At 36.1% G+C, this 10,909-nt stretch overlaps 1 long non-coding RNA gene across 1 annotated transcript in view; it reads left to right on the top strand.

The window, feature by feature from the left end:
* Positions 1 to 10,909, top strand: part of LOC104622711 — a 34,984-nt gene that overhangs the window by 2,440 nt on the left and 21,635 nt on the right. The window lies entirely within an intron of this gene.

Here is a 10,909-nt window from a genome sequence, read left to right on the forward strand (position 1 = left end):
CCGTATATTGCACATAGAAATAGGCCTGAGCACTTGCCCATCCACAAATATGACAGTTCAGGTTTAATTTAAACAAAAGCAAATATGATCTCTTCTTTTATTATTGTTGTAAATTCTAGGAAGGAATCCTGGAAGCATAAGGGAAATTCTTCTTAACCCTTATCAATGTGAAATTTGGTAACTTTATTGTGACCAACTTCCATGAAACATGTCAACTTTCTCTATAGTAGTCTACAGCACCTTGTAAGATGATTCAGTACTTATGACCTACTAATTGTATTGGATCCATTGCAAAACCAAACCTATTCAGTATTTCCAAGCTCTATCAGCTTCACGAAAAGTGTTTATATAAGCGATGATTTGTTTATGTTTGTAACCATGTATTCCTTGAGCTGGATCAATGAGGAAAGCCTTACTTAGTGGACTCAAGCATGCTTCCTGCTCTAGTGTAAGCACCTAAATAAGATTAAAGTTATGAAATACTTGAGGTGATTTAGAACCAGTTAGAATTGTGCCTGGGGTATAAGAAGGAGAAATAATTTTTAAACATATCTAAATGTTTTTGTTAATAAACTGTTTAGTTGTGATGGGGATCTAGAAAGCTGCTGAGAATATTATGGGAATGTGATGCTGTTCTGAAAACAAGGAGACACATTGTTGAGCAGAAGAGGGGGAGTGCCAAATCTATGAAAAGGTGTGCAGTTCAATTTTTGTTAAAATCCACAGCATGGTAGGATGTGAGTGTTATGAAGCCACTCAGTGCTTGTTACACTCGTATCTGATAACCAGCTGATCATAAGGCCAGTCTGCAGAGCCTCCTTAAAGAGTTGCATGGATTTGTGATGTTCTGACTGTTAACGAGGTGTTTCTGGGTGTTAATGCCCTTCAGAATGGCTTTCATAAGTGCTATGCAGATTTTTGCATAAATACTTTGTTTGTTTGTGTCATTATATATAGATTGTTAATAGAAATTGTAAGTATGTGGAGAGGAGGTTTTTTTCTCACCCCAATGTCAGGAGTAGGATTTCCAAGATCAGACAGAACTTAAAGTGCTTTCTTATTAGGACTTTTACCTTTAAAGTAGATGCACTTAAGTTTCTTCTAGGTGTCTCAATTCACACTGTAATTTATTGAGGATTTTTAATAACTATTTATTCTACATCAGTCGGTATTCAGCCCTGTAGATGTCAGGGAATACAGCAGTGTTTCTCATGGCTAAAATCATAGGAACTGTTTTCCAGTTTGATTTATGGAAAGACCTTTTCATTATTGTTTAATAAAGAGATACGAACCTAGCTACTTGCAGTGATATGAAAAAATAAATCTTTTTATTGGATTATTTCTATGTCTATTTTTTTATTATTCAGGATTATGTGAGCAGGTATCATGAGATAAGTTGAAAATGAGGAGCAGATGAATGGGGGAGGCAGAGCTCAAAAATATCAAGACAGCACTTCTAGCAAAACTTAGGGAACATAGAGGTAGGTTTATGGTATTTCAAGTAGAAAGGAATCAGAAAAAAAATATGTGAAATTCAAACAGAAGAAACCTCTAAGCTAGCTACTCTAATTTAATCTTCTTTTGCCTAAAAAGAATTATTTTTAATACTTTTGATATTTCCCAATCTGTTCTAAATATAAGAAATTTGTGTAGCAAAGACGGTGAATAGTCATCATTGATCATAGAGTTTAGGGCAGAGTACTGGGTGGCAAATTGTACTGTCGTCTTGCAGGTGCTGGTTTTAGCTGCTGTTTTGTGCTTCGGCATATACAGTCTTGTTTTTCTGCTACTCTGTTTTATGAAGTAAATAGTCATTCAGAAAGAGCTGGATTTCTACACCTGACAGTTATGAAGTTCGAACATACTGTATTAATCTGCGGACCTGAAATTATTTTTTTCAGTTCTTCTGTCGTCTTTCCCTGTTAAGTTGTAATTATCTGACTATTATCTGATACAGTTTCAAGAGAAAATAATTTCCTTTAATACTTTCAGGGGTGGAATAAGAACACAAATATAGACCTGGGTAATAGTTCCATACTGAAGAGTGTTCTTTCTGTCCGCACAGATTCTGAGTAATAAGATTTTTATGCAGTCTAGAAAAAGAGAGATGACAAAAACATTTCCTTACAAGCAAGCCTTCATACCAAATACATGTAAACAGACTGGATTGTGTGTGGATTGTCAAGCAAAGAAGCAAAGTTAGAATTCACAGATCTTTTTCTACTTTCAAGCCTGAATTGTGTCCATATACTGGTGGTTTTTTTGGTCTCTGACTACTGAAGGTCTTTTCTTGAATATAGATTCTTTGTCTCTTTCAGAAGTGGGACTTTATGTACTAAACTATGCTAAGTCTCATGAACTATTGCTGAGCTCATCAGTTCTCTCTATAGCTGATGCACAAATTTTTTTCAGAACTCCACCCTCCTATGTGGGAACTGTTTTTTATTTAAACTGTTGAGGGTTAAGAATTATATTAGTAAAACATTCAGGATTCTTGCTGAGAATTTTATAAGTACCCAGTTCGATCATGGAGAAAAAGCTGTATCCAAGTGTTGCATATAGAATGTTTCCTCTGGAACCATTGTCACTTCAAAAGTCCCTGTGAGTTTGGACACTGCACTCAGCGTCTTTCTACTCAGGTGTCAGACTAATTTTATTTGTCCTTGCCAGATCACCAGCACTGAACAGATTGCATTGTTCAGTTCTTCTGGGGCACAGTCAATCCACATTAATGGCTTCTTTAATCTTTTAAAAGTGATTATTTTATTTGGGGCAGTGACTCCAGCCAATTCCAGTCTCTTGGTAGTGATAGTGGTCAAATAGAAATAAGCAGTGCCTGCATAAGACAAGTTAGACTCTAATATTTCCACATTTTGTGTCTAATTTAACTGAAAAAAAATTCTAAACTTGGTTCTCAGCTGTCATAACACTGCATGACTCCATGTGGTTTACCTTCTCAAGACATGGTTTAGGGGACACGGTGGCGCTGGATTAATGGTTGGACTTGATGATCTTGAAGGTCCTTTCCAACCTTAGTGATTCTGTGATTCTCCAACCTTGATTTGAGGTAATACCAGTTAGCACTTTATATACTATTAGCTGTTATGTATCTAATCTAAACCAAATATATCTGATGTGTCTCATCTATGCATCTGAAGTACCTAATTCTACAGCATACTTTTGATAAATTTTGCTTTTCAAGGACTAGAAGAGTAGGAAATCAGAGTGGACCAGGGAACCTGCAGATTTGAAGAAAAAGGAGGAAATGAAATGATGTATTATTCCACCTTACATTGCCAATCTAAAAATCTTTTGATGGCAAAATTAACTTCTAAGCATTTAGTAATTTCTTGCAAAAATACATCCTTCCTGGATATTCCTTTTACCAACTTTACAGAACTTATTTATCTGTGTTTTTCCTGATGCATGACTTGGAAAAGACAACCCTGACTTAGATGGCTAAAGCTTGAGGTCACAAATGCTGTTGTGTTGCTGCCTTAAAGCTGTAGCTTGTGCTGTGCAAGCCCTCCAGTTCCTACTAAGCTCAATGTCTACTTTGACAAGGGGTTTTTCTTGATTGTAAATAAGCCTAAGTGTCTCATGCTCCTGCCCCAATGCCTGCTCTGGGTTCATTCTCTGTGAAAAATTCTGATAACTTCTAGTTTGTTTTACACATCTGCATCAGATATCTGCTGTCTGCTGCAGGGCTGATGACAGTATCACCCAAAGCATGATAAACTACTACTTACCAGTTTTCAGCAAACTGCCTTCTTTGAGCTGTAAGCAATGTCCCAGAACTTCCTGGTAATGAGGAGGTAGTTATCAATAGAAAACAAATCTTGCGTTCGGTTTTCTGGTGCAGTTAATATAACTTGTAGCCAGAGTGATAAGACCGAAATGTTATTCTGTTTTATTTATGTGTCATCTTGGCTATTGCTGCGGTAGTATTTTTACAGAAGTATGTCAGCTTATTATAGAGCAGTGGCATTTGATTTTGTAAATAACTGGGACACATTACCTGTCACTATGTGCAGCTTACACTTGAATTCATCATTTGGCAGTTACTGTTAATTTTAGGCTAATTTAAGACTATGTACCATTTGATTGTAGTCTATTTGAATTTCAATATTGAATTGGTCTTAGGAATCCTCCTTAAGATACAATTAATAAAGACTAACTGCTATATTAGGATACTTGGGCTGCTCTGCCTAACGCAGGGCAGAAATAGAAGTGTATTTTAATTACAGGCAATGCTCCATCATTTTGAGATTTAATTGCTAGTTGGATTGGCTATTTTAATAACTGTCTATTACAAGACAATTTTGTTTCATAATAACAACAATATTGTTATTGTATGAGGTATGTACTGTCAGTGAGTGCAAACATGTAGCTTTGCTTTTTCAACTGTAGAAAACATAAACAGAATCACAGAATCACTAAGGTTGGAAAAGACCTTCAAGATCATCAGGTCCAACCATCCACCCAACACCCCCATGTCCACTAAACCATATCCTGAAGTGCCACGTCCACACAGTTTTTGAACACTTCCAGTCTTGGTGACTCTACCACCTCCCTGGGCAGCCTGTTCCAATGCTTGAGCACTCTCTCCATAAAGAAATTTTTCCTAATATCTAGTCTAAACCTCCTGTGGTGCAACTTGAGGCCATTTCCTCTTGTCCTATCGCTGGTTACTTGGAAGAAGAGATCAACACCCACCTTGCCACAACCCCCTTTCAGGTGCTCTTTACCTCTGGTATATGCCTTTACAGGTTTCATTACTTATTTTATCAGCGTGAATGAGACTAATTCACTTAGTACTCATGAAATCAAAATAGTTTTGCTAATTACCAGAAGCAGAGTAACATACTTCTAAGTCCTATTCCTATAGGAGAAATGAGATTCATCCTCTTTTGTACAAACTGTATAAATCATGTTTTTAACCACTGAAAGAAGCCACGTCTGTAAGGCAGTGTCCATAACTTCACAGAGATTTTCAGGCCAATGTATCCAAACAAAAATTAATGTCTTAGTCAATTATGGCAAGGTAGGTTCCCACAGAATTCCAGGAAATTTTTGTTTGACTCGAAGATTCCTTTTTTGCAGTAAAGCTGTGTTTTTCCAAGGTAGGTTGGTCTAGACCTGGATGAAAAGAATTAAATGTATGCTTTAAAAAAAGCATCACAATCCAATCATCAGGATGTATTTTTAAGAAAATAGTACTGACTGGTCCAGTTCAGAGCAAGAGTCTGTCATTCTAAAGAAATCCATCTTAACCTAAGAAGGCCTTAATATATTGTAACATGAAAATAATCAATTCAGAGCATTAGAAGGATACAGTTTAAACACCATGCAGTATAAAGACTTTTATAGTACTTAAACACTCCTTTTATAGTTATTTAGGATGAAGTCCATGAGAATTTCTATTCCATTGTTTTTACTGTTAATCATATGATGAGCCTATTAGCATAGTGTCTACAAACTAATAGTAGACAGTGGCTGCATGATGAAAGTATGATCTTTGTCTCTCTTGAAGTATTACTATTTTAGATAAGGTGATTAGAAACTCCAAGTTTCTAATGTGTTAAACATTTAAAATCAGGACAGGTCAAAACAAATGTTGTCTGTTCTAGATGCTGCATGGGCTCGGTAATAAATTTTTAGCATTGCAGAACCAAACTATAGCCCAACCTAAGTTCATTCAGATTCACACACTTGTAAGTAAATTAGCGTAGTTTTGAACTACCCCTCTTGTGAAGACAAAAAGAATTTCAGTAAAATTAGACAAAAAGTATCCATACCTGATCTCTGTTTTATTAATGTGTATAAGGGCACAGAGCATATGGATGGAGAAGTTGGTACTGTTTATATAGCTAAAAGAAGAAGGAGACAGTTGATGTGTTGATAGAGAAGACAGGGAGTAACTCCTTTCCAAGTAAATAATCTCCCCTCACATTTCATCTTGAACTACCTCCATATATTTCGAGCATGAAAAGCTGACAGTGTTGGTTTCATATGGATGTTAAAAATCTTTGGAAACATTATCCAGAGAGAATAAAATCCTTTTGAGTAACTAAAGTAAATTTCAGTGTAAATTAGACGAGTAAGATTCTAAAAAATCTCTTCACAGAGCAGTTAATTCTTTACAGAGCACTAGAGAATCTTTAACACTCTCATACGGTGAAATGACTTGGCAAATAGTAGGTTTCAAGACTGAAAAGGATCAAACACACAGTGTGGTTAAGTTCCAGACACTTACTTCCTGGTCATGTTTTGCTGAATTTGGAACTGAGTCAACATCCTTTGCAAAATGTGTACTGCATGTCATTATGTTCCATATATTGTTTCACTGGAGGCTATGAGATTTAGCTGTTTCATTTGTGTTCTTAAGTTATTTATTGTTGCTGTATCATGAAAAGGAATTGTGCACTGGTGGTGTAATAAACTAACAAATGTCTTATTTGTCTTATTAAACAGGCAGGGATTAAAAGGATGTCATACTAAAATATCTTGGTTGAAAAGTTGGATATGTTTTTATGTTGAGGTATTTTGTGAGGGAATGATCTTTCCGTTTATGCAGAAATTCAGAAAAATTTGCACTCTTTTCAGTGATTTTTGCTAACAGAGATTTTAATACGTGCAAAGAAATAATTTCAATAAATTTTTTCATTGATTCTGAAGGCATTGCTGAATTGCTCGATACTATGATGGAACGAGACAATTTGTTAAATACACTTCTGATTCTTGTGACAATTAAAGCATCACCAAGGGGAGATGCCACCAAAGAGGAAGCCAGTTGACTCTTCTTTGTATCTCTTACTTGGTGAAGCCATGCTAGTCATTACCCCTGGTTATCAAGAACAGCTTTTGTTATTGTTGTCAGGAAATGACAGGATCTTAAAAATACTAAGGGATGCTTGTGTGTTCTTGAATGCCATCTAACTTATCTACAATACTTCTTGTGAAACAAGGATACGCTGTAAGTTGCTGAGATTGGAACCACTCATGAGAGCAGTAGAAATAACAAAGTCGATGACTACCCAGTTACTTTATCTGTTGTATCAAATCTTTTGCAGTATAGGACAGACAAGCACTGGGGCAATTCCCAGTGTGCCTCTAAAAATAATAGACAAATATGTCTTATTCATCAGAAAGAAATAAGAAAACTGCATAACACATTCTAGTATTTATGCAGATGACTTTTATTTGAAAGCTGGAGCTAAGCAGAACTGTATGCAAAATAGCTTTCTTCTTCCTTAAAGTTCAGCTTCTAAAAGCCCATCAATTTAAAAAAGGGATTATAAGTGATTCAGTTGGTTTGGTAAACAGTGTTACAGTGAAAACTGAGATGCATTGTGCCTGTTAATTTCCAGGCCACATTCTTGGACCAGTGAGACAAAATCTCCAATTTCTCTTGCAGTTACTGATAAATAGGTATAACAGTCAGCTTCTTGAAAGAAAGAAAAGTGATAAAATTACTTCTGCTAACATGGAGTGGGGGGGAAGCTATCTCCCTGTCCTGCAGTATAAGGAAACACTAATATATGTATATCTAGTATTTAATTGTTGGTACAGGTATTTAAATACTACACTACCCATTACTTGTAATGTCTGAATTCATCCAACATGTTGGAAAATTGGTTGCAATTTTAAAGCAATATATATAACATAGTGTATATATATATATATAGTGTATATATATATAGTGTATATATATAGTCTAGACTATAGACTAGTCTAGAGAGTCTAGACTCCCAAAATAGTTACTGGAGACTCCAAAGTGCAACTACAGCACCTTAGTAGAGCCCATCTACATCTGTTACCTGTCCAGGGAGAACCTCAGATCTTCATTTGCAGATTGACTTGTTTGGCTATAGACTAGGGGTTCTAAAATTCTTGCACTGGGGTTTTTTCATCTTTTGGTAAGAAGAGAGGCTGATTAAATGGGTAAACCTTCGACTCTGCCATTAGGATCTACGTATCAGGTTTATCCTGAGCTGGAAATGAAGGTTTGAAATCAGATATCACTGGATAATGTCATGCTAGCAAACTCATAGCCATACAGTCTTGAATGGATATCAAGTGTCATGAAAAGGGGAATGAATTTTTAGCCTGCTTTTCTAACAGTCTTTCTGATGAGACTTAATGTCCATCCAGCTGTGTATCATTCTTTGCAGTTTCCCTGAAACCACTGTACAATTGCACAAAATAGTTAGAATTGTCAAAGTTAATAAAATTCTTACAAAATTTGCAAGTCTGTGGCTGGTGGAGAAGAAAGACTGAAACTGGAACTATACTGTTTTCTACACTGTTTGACCGCAGTTGTCTAGACAGTCTAGTGCATATATGGTTCTGGACTAACTCTGGGATGTGCTGGTGGCTGCAGAAGTTTAGGGTATTTAAAGGACAGAAATACAAAGAAAATGAGGCTTCCTTCTTTCTGCTGCTCATAGAACAATTTCCTGCAAAGCTGATAGGATTTTCCAAGTAAGTTTTCTACATGTGGTATTGATTTATTGATTCTGTGAATTCAGAGAGGTTAACTGTGCCTCAAAGCATGCTGGTATTTGTGTGCTGTTATTAACCAAAGGTAAATAGATGGGGCCAGACAAAACTGAAGAGATCGGCACCTGCAGCTTTGAGAACTGCCTTCTGTTTCTGAAAAATGTTGGAGCTATTTGTAAATCCACAAGGTCACAGGACTGTATGTTTCTTATCACGTTTATACTTGTTAGTGCAGTTTCTGGTGTGCTCTTATAATGAACTTTATTCCTAGCTTTCATGATCAAAATGCTATTTTGTTTTGTTTTTTTTAAGGCCTAGTGTCCTTGTCCAGGAATACTGGGTATTTTTTCTTCACTGAAGCAGTGCAGCAAATTGCAAACGATGTATAAAACTTAAGTATTTCTCTTTATGCTTCACTATTTCTCTTCAGAGTAAATAGTATATGTTGTGCTGTTTGATACTATAGTCAGCTTAGTCATGTCCAGTAGAAAGTTGCCAAGCCTAGAAGTGAGAGCAAAAGTGCTATAAAAACTAAACCCCAAATTTCATCTTTACACTTCTACATACAGTGAGCAAGGTAGCTGAAAAAGATTTCAGTATTTTTTCAGACTGTTTGAAATACAGATACATGAGTAGAAAATCAACTGCAGTTTCTCCCTGCTCTTCTTTACCTCCATTAGCAATACGTACTCTGCATTTTTCCTGCGTTCAGACAAGGCAAGGTGAGTCTATTGACCTATGCAATCCTTTCACTGCGAACATTACTTCATTACTTCTTTTCCATGTTATGAAGACAAAGTGATATAATTTTAGCAGTTCAAGGTCCTTTCCTCAGCCAGGTTTCTCCAGGAAGAACCTTAATACACTTCAGCTATGTTAGTCCTTAACTTTTTGTCTTCATCTGGAGAAAAAGGCCCTTGGTGAAGTCTTTGCTTCCACAGATGCATGTGTCTTCATCTCAGTAGTGTTTAATGGATAGATTAGTTCATGGAAAGAACAAAGAGCAATGTAAGGAAATCTGTCACTTAGTAAATTATTGTAGTGGTTTGGAGAAGGACTGATAGGACAGGAAGACTTCCAAGGTCAGCTTTCATTGGTGACACCGGCTGGGGTGACATTCTATAAAGTGTCTGACTTTCAAGACGTAAAGTAGTATGGGAAAGTTTACTGCTTATCTGTAAGTAGCAATGACAATTATAATATAAATTCTCTGAATATCTTTCTGTTTGAGGGCATGCTACGCATAGCTTTTACTTCTATCGTTTGCATTATAGAGAAAATAGAGCCAGATTTTCACCTTCCTGCTGGAGTTCCTGTGGACTAGATACTCAGTCACATAACCTGTGTATTAAAAAAAAAAAAAAAAAAAAAATCCCAGGTCACATTCAGAACTGTTTGAAATTGGCCAAGAAGTTCTTCACAGCTAAATCTCTTTTGGATGAAAACTATTTGTGGAGGTGGTGTTTTTTATTCCTTTTAGACAAAGCCTACAGTCTTTAGAGATCATCATCATAGAAAACATTGATTTTATACATAAGAAAATAGTAGCTGCTGTGTAGTTTCTGAGTTGCATATATTATGTTGCACACAGCCAGATCCCATTTCCATATTAATTATAACACAAATACCGGTGGCACAAGCTTATTTCAGATCCAAGTTTAAATATTTGACTAGTTGATGGTAGTGACCTTCTTTTCCTGACACCACTACTTTTACTTTGATGCCAGTGCTTGAAAAAACAAATTATTATCAGCTAGATAAAGTTCAACTTGTACCTTTTTACATTTTCAAGTATTATGAACTCCCATAGATGGTTTGCTTTTCAGTGTCTACTGACTGCAGCTCCAAGAAATTGGCTTATTCTGTCTGTCATGAAATGGAGAATACTGATGGTTAATTGATTGGTTCAGCAAGCTGAAAAGCAAGAGGTTTTTCCAAAACATTTGTAAATAAGAGAAAAGCTGAATCAGCTGAGCGAATATTGCATATATTCACTGTCTGGCAAACTGACTGATTTAGTGGAAAGTGACTGACATAAACAATAAAAACATAATTTTTCAAATAGGTTAATGCATAACTAAACAGAGAAATTAGAGTAACCCTGCTTCTCGCACTGTGGTTGGTCACTCCTTAAGCCACTATTTTGATCAGCTCTTTTAGTTGCTTTGTTGCAGGTGATGGAAGAACATGGTTTCAAGCAAAATCTTTTGTTTTCTTCTTTTATGTGGTCTACAGTCTTACCTGTTCGTTGAGCATGTATTTTACAAAACACTAATGATCCATTGTTGTGGGACCAACTCCCTGCATCAAATAATAGATTCTTCTCTCTTCCCCTCCCATCCCTCTAGCCATTTGTATTTCATATAATACCTAACTAAAATTATAGATCATCATTGAAATCATTCCT

This window comes from Phaethon lepturus, unplaced genomic scaffold (assembly GCF_000687285.1).
Source record: "Phaethon lepturus isolate BGI_N335 unplaced genomic scaffold, ASM68728v1 scaffold21676, whole genome shotgun sequence".
Taxonomy (NCBI): domain Eukaryota; kingdom Metazoa; phylum Chordata; class Aves; order Phaethontiformes; family Phaethontidae; genus Phaethon; species Phaethon lepturus.